Source organism: Equus caballus, chromosome X (assembly GCF_041296265.1).
Source record: "Equus caballus isolate H_3958 breed thoroughbred chromosome X, TB-T2T, whole genome shotgun sequence".
In the NCBI taxonomy this organism is placed as follows: domain Eukaryota; kingdom Metazoa; phylum Chordata; class Mammalia; order Perissodactyla; family Equidae; genus Equus; species Equus caballus.
In genome coordinates this window covers 37,892,581-37,916,211 of record NC_091715.1, presented here as the reverse complement: position 1 = coordinate 37,916,211, position 23,631 = coordinate 37,892,581, and the positions used below count along the sequence as shown (strand labels likewise).

At 40.8% G+C, this 23,631-nt stretch overlaps 1 protein-coding gene across 1 annotated transcript in view; it reads left to right on the top strand.

Moving 5' to 3' along the window:
• The window catches only part of LOC138921979 (uncharacterized), a 155,622-nt gene that overhangs the window by 110,909 nt on the left and 21,082 nt on the right, over positions 1-23,631 (top strand). The window contains exon 6 of the mRNA XM_070258364.1: positions 22,339-22,505. The gene's annotated coding sequence lies outside the window, so the exon portion shown is untranslated. The remainder of the gene's footprint in view (positions 1-22,338; positions 22,506-23,631) is intronic.

Here is a 23,631-nt window from a genome sequence, read left to right as displayed (position 1 = left end):
GAAAAGTCTGTCGCCATTTGAGTTTTGTGCTTTATAGGTAATGTATCATTTTTCTCTCACTGCTTTCAAGATTGTTTTCTTTGTCTCTAGTTTTCAGCACGTTTTTCTTCGGGTTTATCCTAGATGAGGTTCACTCTGCTCTTTGAATTTGTAGATCTATGTCTCTTGAGGAATTTAGGAAGTTTTCAGCTATTATTTTGTTGCATTTTTTTTCCTGTGGTATACTCTTCCTCCTCTTTTTCCGGGAATTCCATGACACAAATGGCAGATCTTCTGTTATTGTCTCTCAAATCCCTGGGGGCTCTGTTGTTTTGTTTTTAAAGCTTTTTTTCTTTTTGTTGTTCAGATTGGCTTATTTCTATGGATTGATCTTCAAATTCACTGACTCTTATCTCCATGCTGCATTGAGCCCATTCAGTGAGTTTTTATTCCAGTAATTTTATTTTTCAGTGTGAAAATTTTCAACAGCTCTTCTTTATAGCTTTGCTCAGACTCTCTATTCTTCCATAGGTTTTGAGAGTGCTCATGATTAGTTGCTGGAGCATTTTTATAATAGCTAATTTAAACTCTGTGTCAGATAGTTTGAACATCTGTGTCATCTCAGCATTGGCATCTGTTGATTGTCTATTGTCATGCTGAATAACTTTGAATTTTATCCAGGACATTTTGAATATTATATGATGAGACTCTGGGGCTTGTTTAAATCCCATAGAGAACATCGATATTTTTGCTTTAGCAGGCGGTTGACTTGGGTAGGTTCAGAGAACAAGTTCTAACCCACCTTCTGTGAGCTGTGGTCCCAATGTCAGGTCAGTTTTCCAAGTCTTGGCAGTGCTATTTGGATGTGTCTGGTGTGTGTGCCCCGCAGTGACCAGTCTGGGACATAGGCAGTTCAGGTCTCAAAATCTTTGATAGGCTGTTTAGGATGAGATCCATCCATGCAAAGCCTGTGGGTGAGCCCAGGAGTTCATAAACAATTTATGGAGTCTCTTTCCTAAACTCCTCTCTCTCCAGGATCTCTCTAATACTTTCCAATTCTGTGGGGCTTCTCTTTCTGGTCATTTAGCCAGAAAGCTTGAGGTTTCATTGCTCTGCTCTGCCGTGTACTTCCACAGCTGTGCCCGCATCCCTGGGGCCAAGCGACTGGAAGACAGAGAGACTAAGAATGGCAGGGTTTGGCCCTGTTCTTTTGGAACCACAGGTCTGCTGAATCCAGAGGAAGGTTCTCCTCCCTCAGAGTTCTGGTCCTGAGGCTCCTGTTGCCACAGACTGCTATCACCATTTGGGGGCTGTGGCTTGAGAGAACCGAGAGAAGGAAAAAAATAGGGAATTTCTCCCACTCTTTGAGTATCAGGAGTTCTCCTTCCTGCTCCCTGAGCCAGAGCTACTGGGTGCTTCCTGACTCTCTCTGTCAGCAACCAGTGCCTGCTGGCAGTGTGTTAAGTTCAGGCTTGGGGCATACTGGAGGAAAAAGTAATGGTAAACTCACTGGCAGTTTGATGGTATTTCAAATTCTAGTCTTTCCTAATCTGTCTGCTACTGTTTACTTTTCAGAGTCCTCAAATAACTGCTCTGGGCAGTCTCTCCAGGTTTTATAGTTATTTTCACTGGGAAAGACAGGGTGGAGTGTGTGCACTCCATCTTTTGCAGAACCGGAACCTCTATTTCTGTTTTTGAATATGTAGAATAGTATGTATGAGTCTAAACAGTGGATACATTAACTGCCCCCTTAGTGTTACTCTACCCAGCTTTACATCTTTACTTGAAAAACCATCCTTAGGACCCACATGCACATTTTAGGATTTTAGGAGGAAGGCGGGATTAATACTGCCAATCAGTCACGTTATTTCCGTCATCCGATGAAACCAAAAATTGCTTCTTTCTTGATTCTACAACTAAAACTAAATGGGGAGTATTTTTCTCATTAACCTATTTATTAAAATGAAAGTTCTTCAAAGACAAGAATTATACATACAAGTCAAAGATTTCTGAAGTCCTTTTAGTCCAACTAAAAAAGGACCACGAAGATAATGCTTGTATAACTCTGAATCCAACAGGCACCCTCTTACTAAATGAAGAACTATTTCTATAATGGAGTGAGCTTTGTTGTGCAAATTTTTCAGTGCCCTGATTTAGATTCTGAGTGTTGTACGTGCTTGTAATTCCTGGAGAAGTGATTATTGTATTAATAGTTAAAATAGTTTAGTTAAAATCAGAGAGTAAGCTTCTACGAAAATCCTAAATGAAGTTGTAAATACCTCCCTTAATAGCTAAATGGTTAAAGGTGTTACCAGGGTGGTGAATGATATTCAAAGACCTGTTGTTCAGGAGGGGTGGGGAGCAGGAAGCTCTGTTGGTGTTAGAGGAGAATGGAATGTTTTAGGGAGTGGGGGTTTGTCATTTCCAGGAGCAGGGCGGGCAGCACGGTGGGAAGGTCTGGCTCCAGCTTGAGCCCACTCACAGGATGTCAGGGGGAAGTGTGACTAAGGTCACGGCCACGCCACGTGGTGGGCCAGCTGGAGCCAGAGCAGGGGCCGCTGTGGCCACACATCCTGAGTTTCCATGGTCTAATGCAGTGGGCTTGAAAGAAAGGGTGGATGCAGGATGCTGGCTGGGCGTGCGGAGTGCGTGGGCTGTATGTCTTAAGTGACAGTGGGTGGAGGTTACAGCATTTCATCTGCTTTTCCTTTGACACCTTTTAAAGATACAACCCACGGTTTTCAGGGGTTTATGCCCATGTCTGCTGGAGGGATCCTAAACCCCTTAGCATTCTTAGGAGCACAAGGGAAATTTTTATTTGAGTACCATTTACAACAACTATGGAAATTTAAAATTAGATTGAGAATTTGAAATGCTGTCCGTATTAAGCAGTTTATTAGAAGCTTATTTTGAAATCCTTCTTATGTAATTTTAAGACCTTTCTCCATGTGAAAGTGACGCATACGTTTCTCTTAACTTTTCTTTGGAGAAGGGCTGTTCAGGATGTTTAGCAGGTTCGGTTTCAGAATTTCAGCAGTTTTATGGTGTTGTCATCCAGTTTGACAGATTGAATGTGCACTTAGAGGAAATGGAATGTATTTTTAATCGCTGGAATGTATTATACCTAAGGAACATAGGAGAGTATATGTCAGGTTTCAGCTGTGATTAATATTTTGCTGATGATTTTTCAACTACGTGGCATGCTTAAACTCTCCCTCTACTGGGACAATGTCTAGTATTTCTTGATTGTAAAAAAGGAAGAGTCTTAGAAAATTGATCTATAATTCTTATCCTCAGTCCGTTAGGATTTGAGAAGGTCCTATGTCAAAATTTTTAATTTCTTAATTTAGAAAAATATTTATTATTAAAAAGTATAAAATATTAATCTTTTCCCTCCCCCAGCAAATTAGAAAAAATTGCTTTAAGGATTGAGGAAAGGATTTTTCTTTAGATTAGTGGGTAGTTTGAATTCAAGCCGTTTGAGTGCAAGTATCACCATAGAAACTTGGGTGGGAGGCGGTAAGAACTGTGGGCTCTTATTGTTCTACATCTTAGTTGAAGGTGCCGTGTTTTTAAGACCATGCCTCCTGGCAAGAATTCATTGAAGCGTAAAAAGCATTTCCTTTAAAGTGCTAAGTATTTATTTAGTTCTTGTGTTCTTCCTAAAAATTAAGTCTTGCATTCTTCTTATCGTGGAATCACAATCTTTGGTTATATTATTTTGAATGTAATGCCATGTTCGAAATATGTGGAATGTAAAATATTGGAATATAAGATACCTGAAAGGGACAAGTATCTACTTTGGAAGCTACAAATTCCTTAACAGAAACGGAGAGTAGAAACCAACATTTCTTGAGTGACTGTTATGCACCCTGCTGGAGGCAGGTCACCCATTCTGTTTATGGTTTCTTTTAATTTTTACAGCTGTTCTTTGAAATAAATTTATAAATTTGGAAGAAAATTAATGCATGAGTTGGTGAGTTTAGCTTTTGTTGGGTGGGGGTGATAAGAAGGAGGAGAGGCTGCACAGATGGGTGTGTTTGGAGACAGTGGTTCTCAACTGAAGGTGGCTTTGCCCTTTAGGGGACGTTTGGCAATGTCTGGAGCTGTTTTTTGGTTGTCACCATTGGGGAGTGGAGATTCTATTGGCATCTAGTAGATGGGGACCAGGGATGCTGTTAAACATCCTACAATGCACAGGACAGCCCTCCCCCACAATATCAAATGATCAGGCCCCAAATGTCAACAGTTCTGATGCTGAGCAGCCACGACTTAAAATTAACACAGTAAAGAAATGAAAACTAATGTCCTCCATACCTCACTGAGATGTATGGAAGAAGTTTTAGCCTGATTCACCCATCCTGGCAAATAGCTATATCTACATATTATTTCTAGACATCTTAAGGAGTAGAAACTGTAGCTTATGAACAAAAGGGATTTACGTGCGATTTCTGGGATCCATTATTTTTTAGGATTTCACTTTCAGGATACACTTCATTTTCTGAAGCCTGAATTTCTCACAGAATAATTTTGACTTCTTTCACTTCCACTGGATCTCTCCATCATGGAAGTAATAATTAGCTGGAGGCCATTCTGCATGAAGTATTCTTTTGTCTAAGATATTTAAAGGCTGCTATTACATTGCCCCTGAGCTTTAGAGACCATCAACCAGTAAGGAGTGCTATGGTGTAGTAGCATTGTTTACATTGTTATTAAGCATAAGAAATAGTAGGGTCACAAAGTTGAAATATAATACATTGTAAGGATATGGCTTTGTTAGCATCAAGTGGCATTAATATGTGGTTCTTGTTAATAAAACACAAGTTCTATTTTTAAATGTTTAGTTGTGCCTGGAGACTTAGAAATTGAGTTGCAAGGCCTCAGCCATTTGTCCTGTGTTCCCATCTGCCATCCAAACAGGTTCTCTTCTTCAACATTCTAAGTGTTCATAGATTTGTAAAACGTAATTTACGCATAGTATCGGGCACAGTACATAATTCTTAGAAATTTTGGAACACGTAACCACTCTTTTAAATGTCAGAACATGAAAATCAGTGAAGAGATTGAATGGAACTGGGACAAGAGAAGAGAGCTGGAAAGCTGAGAAAGGTAAGGTTTTTGAAGAATGAGAAGAGAGTCACGTAAACTGACAGTGGTTTAATCTGCATATCAGAAATATTTTTGAGCAACCAGCGAGCGTGAGTTCTTTAGGCGCTGGGGTTGCAGTAGAGAGAGAGAAGGGATGGGATTTAGCCAAAACTGAAAGGGCAGATGGAAGGAACAGCAAATACAACAATCTAGGCAGCTGATTTTATAAAATAAAACATTTTGTCATAGTCCTGGGAGAAGATCAGCTGTCTGTTTCTCAGTTTTAATTGGAACGGGTGCTTTAGTTACTTGGGAAAGAAATGATCTCTGCCCTCTTAAAATTATATTTAAAAAAGATGCCACCACTACCTCCACCAAAACAAAAAAAGGTATATATGGGTATAAAATAACATAGGAATGGAACTACCTTCTCAATTATAGACATTGAATTGTAATTTAAAAAAATAAAGACTTTTTCCCCCATACTACCTTTTTTAAAAATATGCAACATGGGCATGCAAGTTTTTGTTGTCATGGTTCACTGAATATTAACCTTTCATCTGCTAACAATTCAAATTCCACGGAAAAATACGAAACAACCTAGCCATTTAAAATAATATTTTAAAAATATATTTCTTGGCCTGAAAAGATTTACATATTATATTGCTTATCTATTTTCCTACTGATATTTTTAAGTTCCTGAGGTGAGAGAATCTACCGAAGAGGGTGGTGGTAAGTGACTTTCACTCAGGGTCTATCTTTTTTTTTTTTTCGGTGAGGAAGATTGGTGCTGAGCTAACATCTGTGCCAGTCTTCCTCTATTTTGTATGTGGGATGCTACCACAGCATGGCTTGATGAGAGATGTGTAGGTCTGCACCCCGGATTCGAACCCTTGAACCCCAGGCCACTGAAGTGGAGCACACAAACTTAACTGCTGTGCCATGTGGCCAGCCCAGGGTCTGGCTTTTTTATTTTGTTTTCCCTCAGTTTTAATCTCTCAAAAGAGCCTTTTACAATTTTTTCAACTTGGCCTGAGTTATAATCTTATATCTGCTTCTAACGGTGGCTCTGAGTGAAGCACTTGCCTTCTAATACCAGTTCTATCAACTTTTAAAATAAGGGAGAAAAAACAGTGGTGAAAGAGGATAGATGAAACAAGATTGGCAAAAATAATCTTTGAAGCCAATTGAAGATACGTGGGGTTCATTATCCTATTCTCTCTACATTTGTGCATGTTCTTAAGAATTTACATAATAAAATATTTTTAGAAGAGGCAGCAGAAATAGATAAAAGAAAATCTTGTTCCAGAACTGTCATTGGTGTTCTTAGAAGCTCAGGGGGATGATCTGAATGTAACTAGAGGCCAAGTGCAAAGGTAGCAGGGGATGGGATCACTCAGGACCTGTCTGGGGTGAGTGGAAGGTGAAGGGAGTGACGTGGGTATTTGAAGAGGGATCCAGAGAGAAATTCCTTAGTTGAGACTAGTGAGTCCTGACCCACCTAGACCTGGCTCTCATAAACCCTCTGGTAAAGGCGCTTTTCCAGTGTAGCCTGTCCTCTGCTCATCCCCTTCAGCTTCATTTTTTTCCCTTTCCTCTAAAAATTGACCCAAACCTTCCATTGCCCTCCACAATGGTATATGTTCATATGCTGGATATGGTACCATCTCCAAAGTCTTGCATACTGTCAGCAAGATGATCAAGAATTTCTTCAGTCGTGGGAAGTCTAGGATCTGCTCATTTCTGGGACATTTTGGTCTTTGCGCTGAAGCTCTGATTAAGGGTCCCACTTCAGTGGTTGGGTTTCTGGAGCCATTTCCTTATTACCAAGTAAGAGTTTTTCATTCTGATGTACAGGATACACCTTAGGTAGAACTTTCACCCTGTTCACCTTGGAACTCACTGATCCCATGAACCTCACACTTGGCTTTCTATGAAGTCCAACCAGAGCTACCAAGAGCAGAGTCTTGGGATAGATACATCTCAAAACCCCCAGAAATACATTTTGATAGAAGAGCTCCAAAGATGTTCCTAGCAACTCCATGAGTATGCACATAGCCTGGCTAGTTCTCTGGCAAGGACCAGGGCTCTGAAGGGCAGACTTGGAGCCCAGGTCTTAGCTCCCTTCGGAGGCTGGAGATAGATGTAGCGCCACCTGCCACCCTGATATGGAACTGTATATACACTCCCCATTTACTTAGTGATTTTGATTTATTTTCCTTGGTCAAACCCTGAGTGAGATCTTTGAAGAGGGTAAGAAGGGAAAAGAGGAAGTAAAGGATTAGATTGAGAGTGAGGTAAGCATACCAGCATAACAAAGGAGCTTAAAAAATTGAGGTGTGGAGGACAAATATAGGAACCCTGGCACTGTTAATAGATAGTGACTTGGTGAGTAACTTATACATAGATTTCCCTTAACTTAGAACCTGCTACCCCATCTACTTCCCCTGAGCTGCAGTGTTTCTCTAATGGAGGAGAGACACAAGAAGATGGCTTGCAAATTGCTGCTTAATCTAATATTTGGTTCTCACGTACTCATTTAACAGATATGATTGAACACATATATATGAATGTTAGACCCTGGGCAAGATGCTAGGGCCAATGTAGTAAACAAGACAGACTCAGACCCCTCTTCTAATGTAGGAATGCACGCTGGCCTGTAGGTAGGTTCTCTTTGGCCCACACAGTGCTATAAATGCTGTAATGCTTCTTCCTCTTGAAAAAGTGGGAGGTTTGGCCCTCTGGCCCTACATCCCTACAAGATAAAAGTCAGGGAAGTGTGGGGAGGTGTTGAGAAATGCCTGTCATGGTAAGCAGAGGCACATGTTCTACAACCTGCCCTTGCCTCTCTCTCTCTCATTTGTATTTGATATTTTAGCCCTAGGGGGCATCCTGGTTGGGATTCCTCATCTTCGTATGCCTACCTTCACAGGGACCACCCTGTGGGATGAGGAGCCTTGAGTGAGAGCCAGGACAAGAAGCCAGGTTGGGATGGGAAGTGTGGCTCCCTGCTGCTCTCCCTGCCAGTGGGTAATTCTCTTGAGCTCTGCCCTTCACCCGGCCCTTCCTAGGCCACTGCTACTCAGCTCACTAGCTGCACAGCCGCTGCATGCTCTTCAGGATTTGAATAGAAGTCAGAAAGGGGAAATCGTGCCATCAGCTTTTTCTAACCGTCTCATCCATGAACCCTTCATTCATGACAGTTTTGGTCTTTTTTGTCCCCTAAGTATACCTGGGGCATTGTTTCTGCCTCCACACTTGTGTCTTTGCAGTTCTTCCTACCTAATGGGCCCTTTTCTGCCTGCTCATCGGTGCTGCTCACCTTTGAAAGCACACTCTGCCTCTCCTTCTGCGGTGTCCTGATGCCTGGGTGCTGGCGAGGTCAAGGCTGGGGGCAGGCAGCAAAGAACAGAGGTGCCCACAGGGGCTCTTCTTTGGAAAGCAAGCAAGCAAAGCAAAGCAAGATTGCTTGCTTTGATCTGTTTTAGATATTGGGCTTTCTCATAAATTTCCTTTGAAGAAAGCATTCCAAAGCTTAAGGTATTGTCTATTTCATTAATTTAGATCCCACATGTCGCCTTATTATTCATTATCATTCCTAATCTTTGTACCTGGTCTCTACAATTGCATCTTAAATTCTAGAGGGCAGGGTCTGTGCTCTGTATGTTCCTACTGCCCCAGAGCCCAGCCTGGGACTGCACATAGTAAGGTAAAAAAAAGTATTTGTTGCACAAGAAAAGTAATATTTCATTTACTGATTGTCAGAGCATAGAGTTTATAGATGATACAGATTTAAACTTTGATACCCTGAGACCCCTCTCCTTCTGAGGGCATACCCGTTCCTTACTCCTCTTAGAATGTGTATAGTTTTGAAAATGGAAGCCGTCCATATCATCATCTCGTTATTTCCCTCATCCATCGGGTTTTGTCTCTTTAAGTCTGGGGCTAAAAGTAAGGGACAGGTGGTGACAGGCCTAGCTGGAACAGCCCCTGGGAGCATCGAGCCACTTGCTGTAGGGGAGGCAGGGAGGGATGGGCGCTTTGACAGCGTTCAGGGTGGAGACCGCAGTCCTCTCAGAAATACCCCGGGAATTCCCAGTCTCTCCCACCAGGAAGCACTGTATTTACAACATGACATCTCTCATTGGGTAACTAAGTACCCTTTAGGGGAGATCCCACATACTAGGGCAAGGTGGAAGGATGACTAAACTGGCAGTAGGAACCCTGATTTACTTGCGAACCCCACCACTTGCTATTTTTTTAACCTTCAGCAGTCACTGAACATTTCTAGGTCTGTTTCATCTAATTTTAGGGATTAAATATGGGGGAGCCCTCACAGCACGATTTCCTGATAGGTTGTAGATCTCCTCTCTGACTCAGCAGACAACACTTTATGCCAGTGTTCCCCTTAAGTTTCAGAAGAGGACAATAAACCTCAGAAAGCATGAGGATGAAAGGCCCTGAGGCAAGCATACATACAGTTTATTTCAATTTGTATTCTGTCTTCACTGGATGTCTATGTTTTCACATTAAAACGATTTAAAATTATTTTTGCAAAGTACGTTATTTATTGTCCTTACATTTTGGAATATATTTGATGCCCCAAGGACGTGTAACATGCTGAGTCCCTGGTTTTGCAGATTCTAAAGAGGGTCCTCATGCTTCTTCTAGCTAATTATTTTGTGGTCAATTTTAAATTCCAAGATGGAGATTATGACTTACAATAATTATTGCATATAGCAATTCACTTTACCCTCCTAGTAACCCTATGAAATAGGTATTATTGGTTACCTTCATTTTACGGATGAGAAAACAGGCCCAGAGATGTTCACTTAGTTGCCCAAAGTTACACAGGTCAGAAATGATGGAGCTGGGATTTGACCCGGGCAGTCTGGCTCCCAAGTCTGTGCTCTTAACCTCACTCAGCTGTCTGCCTCTAGAGTAAACTAATTCAGGTAAACCAGTTGATTGTTTTTTTGTCATTGATAATCGGTCTAAGAATTTTGGAGCTGCTTTTCACAGCCACTGACACTCAGCATTTTTGCAATAAATTTTATTGTCATTCACAGGTACCTAATGTGTCTAGAACTCAAAAAGCTCAATGGTTGGGTTTGATGTCCTTAGTTACCAAGAATTTGATTAGCCTCAGTTCTGTGGCCACAGATAGACTCTACCCGATGACTACCAACTTGTCACCTTCTGAGAGATGCCACACAGGGAGTGCTTCTGACTGGGGCGATCAGTATCCTACTAGAGAGACACTCAGTCCGAACTTTGTCTCATGAGTCCAGGTGATGGATCTGCGTAAGCAACGTAATTGGGTGTTTTCAGACAATGTGACTAAGATACAAAAGATACTGATATTATAGTTGCTGTAGTAGCTTTGTAGTATTATTTGGTACTGATGCTCTTTGCTTAGAGTTCATTGTGTTTCTTAGCTATGTAAACAAAATGCAAACGCCATTTATTACTCACAGCTCTGTTTAATGCTTGTGGTTTAACGTTTGCCAGATATTTCAGTATATAGCTACAGGTCACTCTGGGTGACATCAACAATAACAAAGTCTTTGGTTCTTGTTTTCTTTTTTAAAAAAATCTGTTCCTCTAGTTACTTTTTTAAAATTTTGGATTGGCGCTGTGGGCTTACCATATCCATTGTGACAACAGCAACAACAAAAAGTCACAGAGGAGAACAAACTAATCCATGTCTAAAGAGAAGGTCTTAAAAAGATGTATGACATAGAAATTAGACCTTCTAATCATTCCTACCACTGGACCTACTGGCCTACCTCCATGGGTGCTCATGGGGTTGTTTTTGTGTATTGCCTCACCGAAGGCCAACCTCTTCGGGGCACACTAGGTCCCATCATCTGTCTCCTAATCGAGGTTCCTGCAGCTGTCCATGTGTTCCCCAGCATCATCCATTTCTCCCACCCATATCCCCTTCCAGCTAGTGTGTCATTTCTCTTTGAAAGTGTTGTCTCTGTTTGTTGCCTTGAATACCTCTCTTCCCATGCTCCATTGTCTTCATTCCAGTTAGGCTTTGTGGCCCCCCACCCCAAAAAATGACTCCTGTCAAAAGCACTCAGGACCTCCACATTTCAAATCCAGTGATGAGTCCCCAGGGTTCTCTTATTCACCCTGCCGTGGGATTTGACCCAGTTGCTCCTGCCCTCTTCATTGAAATTATTTTCTTCGATTGGCTTCCTTGATGCCACACTTGCTGCTCTGCCTACCTGAAGGGTGTTCCTTGTCAGTCTTCTTCACTGATTCCCTACTGGCGTTGCCCCAGCCTCTTCATATTCAAATGCCTCGGTCCTCCTACCACTTCTCTATCTGTCTGCACTCCCAAAGTAAAATTAATCTCTTGGCTTTAAATACCACTTAAATGCTGATGATTTCATCTCGGAACTCTCTGCTCAATTTCAACTTCATCTCTGCTTGGATGTCTAACTGGCATCTCAAACCTAGCATGTCTAAAACCCAACTCTTCATTCCCCTCTAGATACCTCCCCACCCATGACACACCAGCCTCCCCATCTTGGGAAATGGCAGCTCCATTCTTTCAATTGCCCAGGCCAGAAACACTGGAGTTGCGGTCAACTCCTCTATTTAGCTTACACCCCATGTCAGCAAATCTTATCTGTTCTTCATTTAAAATATATCCAGAATCTGATGAGTCACCATTATCTCCACTGATACCACATAGGCCAGGCCACTGTCATCTCAGCTAGGTGCTCTGTTCTACCCTTGTCTCCGGAGTTACCCTTTTAGATTGTTCCACTCAAAAGCCTCATATGGTTTTCTATTTCTCTCAAAGACCATAGTCCTTGAAACAGAATGGCTTAGAAAGCCCAATGTGATCTGCTTCCCACATCCCTGCCCAACCTAACCAATGTTATTTCCCTCTTCTTTCTCCCTTGCCCATTCTTCTGTAGTGACACTGGCATCCTTACTGTCCCTGTAACTGACCAGGTATACTCCTACCTCAGTGTCCCTGTATGAGTTCTTTCCTTTGCCTTACCCCCTCACTTGTTGCCTAGATCTCCATGAAACTGCTTTCCTCCCTTCCTTCAGAACTTTGTTCAAATGCCTACTTGAATAAGAGAGGCCTTCCTTCATTGATCATCCTAAACAAAATAACAGCCACCCTTACCCTTACCCCCACCCTTACCCCAGGATTGCTTGTCTTCTCTATCCTGCCAGAGATCTCATCACCAGCTAGCATATTTTTGCATTTATTTGATTGTGTGTCCTTCCCCTCTGGAAGATAAACTCCATGAGGTGAGAGACTTTGTTAATTGCTGTATCCCCTGAACCTGGGCCAGTGCCTGCAAGTTAGTAGTACTCAATAAAAATCTTTTGAATGAGTTACTTGGACAAGGTAGTCAGAAACAGGCTATGGGAAAGGAGGATTTGCCCAGGCTGGAAGAGGACCTATAGCATCTACAATATTTCATGTATTCTAAGACACCCCCTGTGCCTACCTCCCATATTTGACTATTTCTAAAATTGGGATGCATACTAGAATGGGCAGCCTCTCTCAATCGCCTTCTGCCAGGCAGTGGTCAAGATGAAGTTGCTGTTGCCCATGCATTCACAAAGTTGGCCATAGCTGTTCACATGGCCAACAGTTTCGTGTGTTATATTGTTGGTTCTGTATATGGCTGATGGTACCTGCCATTTGATACGCTCTGAATAAGATTACACTTACTGAAATAAAATTTTCCTGGCATCGAAACAAAATATTGTGTATGTAGAAACAAAGGCAGGAGAACAGCAGGGAGTAAATTTGATATTAGTGAAGCAAATGTTCATTATTGGAGAAATTACTGAAATCTCATATTTTCTTTCAAAGCAACAACTAGGAAAATACAGGTAGTTGAAGCTGTTATTTGTTGTTGAGATACATGCGGAAGGACTGGCACATGCCAAGCAATGCAACTGAGGGCAGGAGAAATCACCAAATCTCCCAGAGCAAAGCAATGAGAATCTAGTTTGACGGTCATTCAGGACTGTCTTTAAGGCATTTTGCCATGGTTCATTGGCAAAGTTGGTTTCTTTCCTAATGGTACATAAAAGAATGGAGTGTCTTACAATCAGTGACATTTCAGATTGGATGAAATAGAGGGGGTCTGTTTTCTAGATCTTAGAATTATAAAACTAATTTATAAATCTTAATTTTGTCACTCCTAGTTGTTTGCTTACATTTTAGTTTTTAAGATACCAAATGTGACTCTTCCATATACAGTAAAACAGGACAGGCTCGGCCAGTTACTTGGGTTATGATTTCTTGGTTTTCCTACTTTCTCTAGTATTAAGTAGAGAGCTGGCATCATTGGGACTAATTATCTAAAAATGAGTTTTGACTTTTGTTTGTTATGATTAGTTTGAAGGTAGATTTTTGAGACAGCTGCAGGTTTTGTTTTTCAACTTTTTCTTTTGAAATAATTATAGGCACCTCAGAAGTTACAAAAAATAGTGCAGAGAGGGTTTGCGTTTCTGTCACCCAGCGTTCCCCTCTGGTGACATCTCACGTAACTATAGCACAGCTGCAGTTTTTAATGGATCATCTCGTTCATTTCCAATGACCTGTTGGGGTAGGACTAGAGAAGAAAAGTAATTTTATTATACTGTACAACCAGCCACCTCACTTTTGGAGGGTTTCTGGTCACAGGAGGTGAGATCAGAAGCAGAAATGTTATAGAGGGATTCATACATTGATTGTCACCTCATAGAGGAAATAATCCGGTTAAATTAATTTGTGACCTAAAACTGTCCAACAGAGAAACACTTTATTGATTTGCTTTTGCTTCAGCACAAGCCTTCTTTTAAATAAATTGCTTTAGAGCAATTTAAAATGCTCTACAAAACTCTTGAAATAGAACAACTTGGAGTTCTAGAATCATGGAGTCGGAAGGGACATAAGGTCAACTACACATTGAATAGGGGGACTTCCCCTTTAACATCCCGGCCAGGTTCCTATTCTAGCTCTTCTTAAGACCCTCCTTTGCTTAGGGCTTCAGTCTAGTTTCCACATGATAGGACTTTTCCTATGCACACATCAGACGTTTTGTAACAAACAGGTACCTCTGTGCTTTCTCTCACCTCCTTCTGCTTAAATACATCTAGATCCTTTAATCCTACTGTAGTTGCAGGCCCTCTCACTACCTTGCTTGCTGCTTCTCCATTGGCTGCAGTTTTTTCATAGCTTGGCCACATCCTGGAGAGAGGATAATGATGGATAAGATAAATTAGGGAGTGAGCTGAGAGATATATCATAGGAAAAATATGAAAAAGAGGACTTGGTACAAGATTGGAAACAAAAGCTCGCTATTAAAATTGTATTTTTCAGGTGAAATAGTGCCCTTCTTTTCTTGTTTCTCTTTCTCATTTCTATTATTTATTCCCTTTGAGAAGCCAGACTTTTAGGGTGTGGTCTGCATTGTGAGGGGCCCCGAAACCCCCATCTCCCCAGCCCAAGCTTACCACTCATATCTTGTCTTCTGCCTCACTAACTCCTTTACCTTATCACTTCCCAGCCAAGACCACCACCACCACCTTCACATCTGCCTCCACCACTGGCCTTGCCTGGGTGCCTGGCCTCTAAGTTATCTTTGCTGCAGTTTTTTATTCTTTTCCTCTGTTGCTAGATAAGAACCAGATCACCTCAGCATAGTTGGTGAATGATTTATAAAGTCTTAAATTCATTTACACTTAGCATCAATTATGCCTTTGAAAATTCTCATTCTCCTCATGTAAAACACTGGGATGGTAACCACCCTACTCCCAACTCCCAGCACAAAACAGTTGGTATATTGGAGAGCAGGAAAAAACCCATGCAGAGTACCCCAAGGACTCTTCTTTTCAGAGAACTTGAACTCTGAGAATTGATAAGACCTATTTTCCAGTGTCTTCCCCTGCAATTACTATTTAGAACATTTAAAAAGAGAGAAAGAACTAAAATATGAATTGAAAATTTCTGGACACTTTTCCTAGTCCCTTGCAATAGGTGCAGGTCAGGATGTGACAAAATTGGGTCTATTATTATTACTATTACTATCTATTATTGGAATATTATTTCTACTACAAAAGAAACTAGAGATGCTAAGTAGGGAGAGTACAGACTTGAAAGGTAGAAGGTCAAATACTACAATATCATTAACTTGGCTGTGGTTGGGTGGCCGGGAACCTGAGGACTGGAGGTAAAGATACCCAAGTCACCTTGTCTGAAAACAGATGTGGCTCACTTTATACATATGAACCCATTGTTGATATATCTTTGTAGATTGTGTAAATATATCTTGACTAAAATCTCCGAAATTTTAATGTTATAAAGGCAGATTTGGAGATATATAAACCTGGGCATATGAATTGTCATCTCTAAAGAGCACATCAGTATAGATTAAAATTTTCAAGTTGAGGAAAATATAGACATGAAAAAGTTAAAAGCTTTCATTTATTCAGAGTGGTCTTGAAATAGTTTATTTGGAGACCCCAATAAAGGTTGTGCTAGCGCAAAAAACACTATCCCATAAATTAAAATGAACTTTGAAAAACCTCATGATGTAATAAAGACACTATTCTCCTTGAGCTCCTATGTGTGGAATATTCTTTAAGGATCCTAAATGCATGGGGAGCATTTGCCTATCTACAGAATATCCATACCCATGTTTAAAAGGAAAAAACACCTTGGGTAGATAACCAAAGGGACAATGCATTTTGCCTCATTGGTGTAATAAAAAATGTAAATGTATCAATATAGTTCAAAATATGCCCTCTCGACTCCCTAATGCATAAACTTGGGGGAGAAGAAAATAATTGGTCTTTTGAGCCTTTCTCTTTAGATAGCCAGTGTTTTTTTCATGGTAATATTTATATTCCACAAATTACTAAATTGGTTGGCTTAAAAAATATGGCAGAAAAGGAAGTGCTTTTCTATAAGACTGGTTAATTATGCACCCTGACTACAAATAACTGAGCTATGTTCTTATTCTCTATGTAAGTTACAAAAAAAAAAACTGATTTTATATGGTCTTTTTTTTTTTTAGGGTGAGGAAGATTGGCCCTGAGCTAACATATGCTGCCAATCTTCCTCTTTTTGCTTGAGGAAGATTGTCGCTAACATCTGTGCCAGTCTTCCTCTATTTTGTATGTGGGATGCCACCACAGCGTGGCTTGATGAGCAGTGTCTGGGTCTTTGCCCAAGATCCAAACCTGTGAACCCTGGGCCACCAAAGCGGAGCACAAACTTTACTATGCCACCAGTCTGGCCCTGATTTTGTATGTTTTGGTCCATCTTTTTCTCCATATTACTCCTAGTAAGTTCTTAAATTGACGAGGATCCACTTATTTCAGCATAAAGCAGTTCAAGACTTTTGTATGACAACTTTATTCCCATCAAAAACTATTATGAAAGGAATGCCCACTTCTTCCCGAGGGTTTCTGGTTGCATGCAGTTTTCCTGTTGGAATGCTCTTGAGAGGTTAAACTCATTTCTGAGCAATTGTTTTCATAAACTCAGTATTTTGTTTCTAGCACTCATGGCTAGATAGTGTACTGTAACCTGGTCTCTATTCCATATTAGCCACGTTGTTTTCACACTTATCTCCAAGGGCCAAAGATTATCTCACAGAAGCTCTGAAATAATTCCTGTTTCTGAAATTCATGTGTAAAAGGAAATTTTTAAAGGGAAGAGGGTGAGAATCAAGTTCAAACTCTTAAGAATTTTTGTAAAGGATTATATTGATTAACAAAAGCTCTCCGGCATCTTCTGGCAGGCATGTGAGAGAAGGCAGTGATTATAATTAATTTTTAGTGAGTGCCACATATTTGATAATTACTGTGATTCACGCTATTATATTCTTCTTCCTTCACCCACAGCAAAACAAGCTTAATTTGATTCATACCCTTAGGAAGAAAAAAAAAAAAAAGCCTAAGATTACTCACATGGCTGTGATTCAGCTTTTGGCTCCCACCACCTCCTCGTCCTCCTCATCCTCCCTTTCTCCCACCCTGCCCACTCCCATACTCACTCCCACCCAGTGCGTTGCCATCAAAAAACTGAGTCAGTTCGTTCTTTAAAATGGGTGGAGAAAGAAGACAACTAATAAAAACTTTTCTGTGTGAGGTATACTGCTTAGATCTGAAATCATGGCAGGAAGACAGGCAAAGTGGCTGCTTATATAATGTGAAAAGCATGGCACAGAGGCAAGCTCCCGTAAAGAAATTCAGATTTCCTTACATAAGTCTAGACATAGTTTGTGTGCATGTCTGTAGAGGCATACACATAGCTACGTAGGCAGGTTTCTATGAAAATTTTCTAATGTTGGGAATCTTACATGTACTGTATACAAAGCTAATCTGATCTCAAAGTGGGATACTTTCCTATAATCAAAAAGTGAATTTAGGGGCTGGCCCCGTGGCCGAGTGGTTAAGTTCGCGCGCTCCGCTGCAAGCGGCCCAGTGTTTCGTTGGTTCGAATCCTGGGCGTGGGCATGGCACTGCTCGTCAGACCACGCTGAGGCAGCGTCCCACATGCCACAACTAGAAGGACCCACAATGAAGAATATACAACTATGTACTGGGGGGCTTTGGGGAGAAAAAGGAAAAAATAAAATCTTTAAAAAAAAAAAAAAGTGAATTTAGCAGCTATCCAGAGATTTTTGATTATTGTAAAACACAAGCGATAAAGTCATTTTGTCAGCCTTCAAATGACCAGTGTGACTTGGAAGCCTAAGGTTGTCCGCCCCCTGCTCCCTGAGGAGTTGGAAGATTGATACTGGGAGTGAGAACTCACCCTTAGTGAGCTGATGGTGGTAGCAAACGTTGAAGCAGCAATTTCTGTTCCTTCTTTGTGTTTTCTTATTTATTCTCATTCTCCAGTTGAAACAAAAGCCTTGGTGGAATGAAGTGACTTTCCCAAGTCTCCACAGGTAGTAGTTCCAGAGCTATTATTGGCACCCAGGCTGCCTGTCTGCATCCTGACCTGTAGTTCTGGTTTGTGGGAACCTGACACAGTTGGATCATTTGGTATTTTAGAGATTGCCTGGGGACAGCAGTGGTAGCTGAGAGGAAACTCTATGCTGGTTCTCTAAACCTGACTTGAACTGAACTGTTGAACCAGGTCTCTATGCGTCTTCGAACCGAGCTCCCACATGGAGGGGAGCGGAATCAAGCCTTCCCCCAAATGCTCATTTGTAATCCTAACCACCTTCTCTCCGTTTTGCTGGCTTTCCCCCCATTATGTTGCCATCTGTCTCAGAAACATTGCCTGGATAAAGACAAGTTGGAGCAGTTGCTCGCCCTCAAACAAAACATAGAATTACTTCTCTTATCCCCCAGAGCAGTGCCGAGCACCATATTTGAGGAGTTCCATATTTATAAAGCTTGTCTGCGCCTCAGAGATGTCTGGTTGCTGTCCTTTTTATCATTCTTCAAACATGTTATGTGCTGGCTGGAAACGATTAGCTTTTGTTACAAAAGGGTTTGTGGGATGCTTGAATTTCTTCATGTAGTTTTCAGATGGAAATCCATATAGTTTTCTCCTTTAAGAAATGAAATTTCTTAATGAAAGACAGCATAGAAGAGAATGCATGCTGAGGTTTCCTCTTGTGTCCCCCCAACGCCCTCCCCTCCCTGGTTTTTCCTTAGGGTAACTGTGGGAGGGTTTTGTGTCATGACCCTGTAGAGACAATAAACAGTCAATCTCAGGTATTTTTCTGAGTCTGAAACCATCTCCTTACAGCTCTGTTTGGGGGTCCCTTATGGATGTCAAGGGCAGTGCTGTGCCACAGACAGGGCTGTAGTGTTTCCCCCAGTCTTTGACCCATTCACCTTCCTTCCTGGCTGATGAGTTTCCATGTCTTTACGCATCTGAGCTGACTGGAATGGAAGTTCTTCTTGAGTGTCCTCCCTGACTGGCCTGGCCCAATTCTGCACTGGTTTTTGGAAACTCTGAGAAGTTTGGACAGAAAGGTCCAAACAGAAGTCAAATGTAAAACCAGACGAGTATTTAAACCACTGAGACCTTGGGAGGAAAATATGGATTGGCTAAGTGTTTGTCATCATTAGTGAAATAGTTACAAGTGATTCTTTTTAAAAAGTCACAGAATTGTCTTTTTCTCACTCAGAAATGTTATTTAGGGAATGACTAAGGTATGTGTTACTCCAAAACGATGGTGCAAAGAGCAGCTAAAGAGTAGAGGTTGGATGATGATAATAGAACAGCCAGCCCTTACGTAGTGCTTACTATCTGTCAGGCAGACACTGTCCTCAGCACATACATAAATTATGTTTTTAAACCAGGTGCCACAGCTCAGAATGGCAGAACCAGGATTCATACCCTAGCAAATCTGGCTCCAGAGCTTTAAAATATGTTAGAGATTCTTTTAGATGCCAAAGTTTTAGGTTTTTTATTTTATTAACATTGTTTTCATAGTCTCTGTTTATTTCCATTGAAAGCTATGAAATTATACATTTTGTGTTCTCTAGGTATCATAGGAAGGTAACTTTCTTTGAGCCAATGAAATTTTACTCAAGTAAGTTAGTGGCTAGATTAACACATCCTTGTTGAAGTATGAATGTTTTAATAACTGAATGAAAAATATGTACACGTAGTTAAAATAGAAAGACTTCAAAAGTGTAATTTGGAAATGCACTTCTAAATTGTTCTGTGTGAATTTAATTTCTGCAAGTCAATTCTATCTGTAAATGTAGCGTGAGGTTTATCCAGTAAAGCCCTAAAGGCAATCCTTTCGTAATGTGAATAGTCGACTCCTGAATTCACTGTTTTTCACTGTTTCAGTGTATATACTTTTTCTCTGCCCTCATCCACCAATTTGAAAATTAGACATTTCAACACTTTTATATATCATAGAAATAGAATGTATTTTCTATATTATAACAAAATTAGTTATCCATCAAGGCATAATCAACAATAAATGTCAAGCCTCAGTCCGAGCAGTTCCTGACTTTGCTCAAGGTTAAAGGAAGTAGGGTGGGAAGACGTAACTATAGTTGAACTGCTCAGACCGAGCCTTCCAGATTTTTTTGTGTGGGGGATTTGCACCTCTTATTACTGCATTCTTCCTGTCTGCATAATACCTGGGAAAAATTTACTCCATGTAATGCCACCTCCATCTTGGTAGTGAACTTTTTGCTAAAGAGGAAGACTTTTAGGCGTGGCAATTTATTTAATAGGAATTTTCACAGTTGACATTTGATGATTTGTAAGTTTCCATTTTGCAGCTTTTAGTCAGGTTGAGATTAAAGGACTGTACAGATTTTGTGTGTGTGTGATGTGATTGTATTACACGTGTGCTTGTGTGTGAATAGCTCAGGTTAGAATGTGAGTTGCAGTAAATGCAAAAGTGAAAGCTTCACCATGGCTCTCAGGCTCCCGACCACTTCCTGAAGAACCTGCCACGTGGGCCCCAGACTTAGAGACTTAAACATGGGTCCTCAGGGCAGAAAAAATCCGAGTCTTCCCTGGTAAAACCCTCCAGTAAACCTAAACTTATAAAACCTGTTTACTGCTGTCATGTGAGCTCAAACGTTTGGTTGCCTCGGTTGTAAAATTTTCAATCGATAATCATGAAGTTTTCAATATTTGGGAATAGAATCGGAACCTTGCCATACCTTAAAAATAATCTTGCAACTTTTTCATTTACATGATCCAATTCTTTGAAACCACTTAGAACGTGCATTCTGATCCTGAAATGTACAAGTTATGAAAGTAAAATGTGAGCTTGTCAGATTAACTACAATCACCAGTCTAATAAAACTGAGTCACATCCAAATGGGCTGCACTTACGCTACCCTCCCATTCTAGGGAAAACGTGGCTTGGGGGAGGCAGTCTGAGTCATCACCTGGTTTGTTTGACATACGCTTCCTTCCATAAATTGGGAATGGCAAGCAGCACAGTGTTCCGGGCTTGCCTCAGAGAGGGAGCTGTTGCAGCCTTACACGAGCAAAATAGGGCCTTTAGGTTTGAAGGATGAAGCTGAGCCCATATTTTGGCTTCAGATGTCTGGGGGAGGGGGAGAAAGCTACAGACCCAAACAAAGAACATTTGTAAGTACTATTTTGGGGGGTCAAAGAAGTGGTAGGGGTGTTCACAGTTGAATTTTTCCTAGAACGTAAAAAATATTTAAGAAATAAATTGAGGCTGTTAAAATAAAAGTCAATAAATTGGTAACTGGTTCGCTAAGGGGGGCTCATTTACTTAACAAGAATGTTCTTGATGTGAAGAGTCCAAAATGATTACATGAGAGAGAAAGAGAGGGATTGAGAGAGGGGAAGAGACGTATGATTGGGTAGTTACTGTACAAGTTTGTCCTGACAGTGTTTAATTTTGCCTGATTTATCCAGCCATTGTGAAGGAAATGCATTTCGCTTAAGAAACTTTTTCATGGCAAACTTTGAATCTCCTTTAGGGGTATTTGGAGGGGATGAGAAGAGAGGGTCTTGTGTGTCTCACGCGTTTTCCTACAGCCACTTTGTAGAGGCTTACTGGAGCTTTTCAAAATAAAGAAGTTTAGAATGTAAAACTGTTGGGGAGACTATAGAGAAAGGGGGAGGAAGAGTAGATTTATAGCTGAAGTGAGTTTGTAAACTCAGCCTCTGCTTTGGAACTATGTTTTAATATGTGCCAGGCATTCCTCTGATTTCCATCCTGGCGTGGTTGTGGCTCTTTCTCCGTCTGTGTGAGGCTCGGGTGTTCCCTGTTTTAAAGCCGGAGTTGTCACAGCCAGGGCGTTTTCTGTTTCGGCTTATGGCTTTTTTTTTTTTCTCTTTTCCTGAATGAGTGTCCTTTGTGTAACCCCAGTAATTCAGAAATCCTGCAGTCATAGGGACAGCCCTATCATGTGACTTAGGTACTAGGTGCTGCCTGCGATTGGTCAGCAGCTAATTGGCGGGTCCCTATAAGAGGTCCCACTTCAGGCGTCCAGCCACTCTCCTGCCTGGGCTGCTGCTCAACAGGGGCGGGGGGGGGGGGGGGCCAGGCGGCGGCGGGTGTCCAGTGATTCAGCCACATGTGATAGATGACCAAGTGACTGCTTTCTTGGGGTCCGCACATCAGTGGAAGACACCCAAACTAGTTGTGGCTGACTTGATCAAACTCTGGCTTCCTGAACTGGTAACTGTCACTTTAATATAGCTTACTGATTAAACTCAGAAAAATGCAGCTAAAAATCTTTGCCAGGAACTTGTGTGGACTTAACTCCCTGTTCTCCCCCCACCCCTTGTTCTTATTCGTTTTGTCACAGGAATGAAAAGCAGATAACTCTTTAGAAAACTTTCGTAGGAAAAGCACCTCGTGTGATCTGGAACAAAGACATTTTATAATCAGATTTATCAAGCTGTGAAGAGGGAGTTTTAGCGAACGGAAGCAGCAGCCTTCTGTCACCAAGAAATACTGCTTTATCCAGAATTGGTAAGTGAAAAAAGTGGCATTGCTCCCTAATAGATATCATATGGTGTGTGTGGGAATTGTAAAATGGTTCACAGACCCCTAACAACTGTGTTGAACCAGAGAACACAGAAACAGAGTGAGGAATTCTAAAAAGAAGCAGCCCAAGAATATAGCATAAAGGCTGAGAAGAAGCCAGGTAATTTAGAAAGATGAGCTGAGTGTTACCACTTTAGCCGAATATATATAATACAACTAGTTTGGCTTTTTTCCCCTTTTCCTTTTTAGCGGGAGGAAACAAAATCAAAATGGGCTTTTTGGTAGAGTTGCAGCATTAACTTTCCATGGATATAGATTTCCATTTAGTCGGAATAGTATCTATGATATTTGAAGGGATGCTTTCAGAATTAGTCAACTTGCCCTCCTTTTCCTCCCTCTACCCAAGGATGTCAAGTATTTAGTTAGAACTCTACAAAATGAAAGTTTAAGTAATGCATTGGAAACATTTCCTACTGATTGTGAAGGACAGATTAAGATGGTAATAGATTTTTTACATTTATGTCATGAATTTTAAGATTGTTCTATTTGATTACATTAGTATAGCAAAGGGGTGGTTATTTCGATATAATTAATCCATTACGTTTTGAGAGATTGTGATTAGCAGTTCTTATGGGTATGCGTGTATGTGTCTGTCTTTCTCTGAAATCTTAAATTCCGTTTTCTAATCTTGACTCTGAGCTACCCCTATGTGCGAAATTTCCAGAAAAAAATAGTAAATCTTTGAATACCTGTTTTATATACAGTAGATTCTTGTTCATGAACTGTAAGGAAACAATTTTATATTAGACGTGAATGTCTGATTTCTTGGTTTGGCTTCTTAAGAATGATTGTGCAGGAAAAGTTGAATAGGATAAGAAAAGAAAACTAGAATGGTGGGTGGCTACCTGATTTTACCAATTTCTTATTGGTCAATAGAAGCAATCATGTGATGTCTACTTATATAAAGTCAGATGGAAAAAATATTCTTTAAATGCTGGTAATTATATAGGTAATTTTGGTGATCTTCCTTTATGAATGTGAATATATATATAATTAAAACTGTTATTGACAGAGTTGTAAGTTTTGGGTTATATAAGATATATTATTTGTT